Genomic DNA, 2,661 nt, shown 5'->3' on the forward strand with positions numbered 1-2,661 from the left:
GGCTGCGCCGCGCGGGGCCGCCGCGGGCGCGCTGTGTCCCGGCCGCCGGGAGCTCCCCGTGGACAGCGAGGGCACCGTGGGGATTGCCTCGCTAGGCAGGCTGGCGGCGGGTGGGAGCGGGCAGCGCTGTGCTGGATGACTGCTGTTCTCTCTTGCCGACTGAGAACTGCCGTTCTGCCGCTTGCATGCGTAAGATGGAGCCTTTCTTTTTTTGGCATTCTGTGTATTCAGTACTCTTTGTGCTGTGTACATTTTAGTACGTCAATCAAATAGGTATTATGCCTACAGTTACGTGTAAAATACATCCCACGTGCACAGTACAGAGGTCGACGTCCACCTTTAACTCTACTTCTATCTCTATCACATTCAGCGGTGCTTCCATGGATTTTCATGCATGAGTCAAAGCACTGAAGAGGGCAGAAGACCCTACATATCTGCATCTTCAGCAGACCTCTGTCAACTCATGCATGAATATCTAAACATGATAAATACAGGAGTAGTTGTAAATGATGGACTTTTTCTTAATGTTCAGCATTCCCCAAAAGATGTACTCTTATCCGCAAATGTAAAAGGAGTGTGAATCTAATCCTCTTTCCTGAGGCCTGAAATAAGCCTGGCCCACAGTTTGGATGAAAGACAATACAGTCTTATGTGAACCAAAAGCACCTTTGGTTCTTATATGAACCAAAATTCTTTTTAATTTATATGCTCACAGACAATACACCTGATTTTGTAGAACTCTTTGGAAAGTTTCTCAGGAGGACAAAATATTGTCATTTTTAAAGAATCTATGGAATTTTGTGTTCTGATGCAAAAATCAGTTGACTCAGTGGGGGGGTTTAAGTGGCTTTAGAATGAGCTCCATGGTACTATTTTTAGTTATGGAAAGAACACAAAAAACACACTAAACACTTCCCTGCCATCCTTCTTATTTAAGACTTCTAATATTCCACCTGGAATATATAATAATTGATGAAATGAAAATAATTCATTGATGGCAACTAGGGATGCTTTACCGTTTATTATGAACTCACAATTCTTAAAAAACATTTTTGTTTTGAATTCATAAGTCTTTGTATTGAATATATGGGGTTTTATGTATATACGCTCCAATTTTTAAGCCCTGTCATACATATAGAATCGGTCTGTGTTTCTGTCTACGCTATTTTTCTCTCCGACACACAAAGTCATAAATAAATACTTCATTTTATTCGTAAGAGAGAAAGCAATTTTAAATAACCTTGGCAGTTAGACTGAGCTTAACATTTTTAATGAAACCATTTCAGAAAAGTTGACATTTCATAAACCTGAAATAGTGTTAAAAATATTATGTAAAATTGAGTATTGTACATATGTTTCAGTTAAATTATTCTAATCCTGTGCTAATGAGATATTAAAAAGTATAATGAATAGAAAATCCTATTTAACAAAATCTTACTTTCAACTTGTTAGACTGTTAGATAAATTTTAGTAGCACATATGAGGCTTAAATAGTTATTAACATAACTATCATGTTGCTGTTCCATTCATTTTTATTATGATTAATATAATATTTCTAGTAAAAAAGTTCTTTAGAGTTTTGCAGAACACTTATTTTAATATGCACAAGTGGCATGAGACAGAACAGCTCTATATTCCTTACTGGATTCACCTGTTTGAATGGAGCCTGCGTAGCCTGGAAGTATTCCATATAGTGGAAAGTTGTATCTATATATTTGAACTGGAATTGTCATTATAAACTGAAACATGAGAACAAAAAAAAATGCTGCAAAATTTATAATAAATAAAGAGGTCTTTTTTTTAGTGTTGAAGTGTGTTGCCTTTTGCTAATTTTATTTTCATCTGTTTTTCATTAAATGAAGAGATCCTAAAAACCTTTAAACTCAGGAGGAAATTTTAAAGTTACTTTTGAAGTCTTCACATGAAATACAGATGGAGAGGAGTGAACTAGAATGGAACAATTGATGAGACAAATAAAAGAATGTGAGGAATACACATATTAGATCTACAGCAACTGATTACTGTAATGGGTATTCTCTCTGTAGTAACCCAGTCAACGAGAGTAGCAGGACAGTTGGTAGAGCATGTGGAATCAAATGTTATGGAAAAATGGAAAAACAGATATCAAAATCATGAGTGAAATAATTGGAGCTGCGGAGGAAAAAGAAAAAAATGTGGTGGAATAACTTCATGCTAACGCACTAAAATCTTTAAAGAAATTAAGATTATTAAGCCATAGTGCAACAAAGAAATTTGATGAGAGAGTCTCATTGAATGAAAATCATTGAGCACAGGATAGGAAAGGTCTTCATGGGGACACGATATATTACGAATTCCTGGTACAGATTTGATCTGGGTAATAATCCCTATGAATATTGAGGGAATAAATAAAGTTAAAGTGGATATTCTGTGATTACATTAATTTTCAGTGGGTAAGAGCCAGGAAAAAACAAAAACAAAAACAAAAACAAAAAAAAACAAAACCAATGAACTGATGGTGTTGGGGAAAATACAGATGTGTACATAACAGGGAGTAACTTCTTTTACGAGCCAACAAGAGCCAAGGCTATCTTAAACTTTGTATTAGAAAACAATAGGATTCACAGGAAAAACATGATGTCAAAAACAAACCAAACAACAGCAACAGCAAAAAAAAAAAAA

The sequence above is a fragment of the Numida meleagris genome, chromosome 1 (assembly GCF_002078875.1).
Source record: "Numida meleagris isolate 19003 breed g44 Domestic line chromosome 1, NumMel1.0, whole genome shotgun sequence".
Classification (NCBI taxonomy): Eukaryota; Metazoa; Chordata; class Aves; order Galliformes; family Numididae; genus Numida; species Numida meleagris.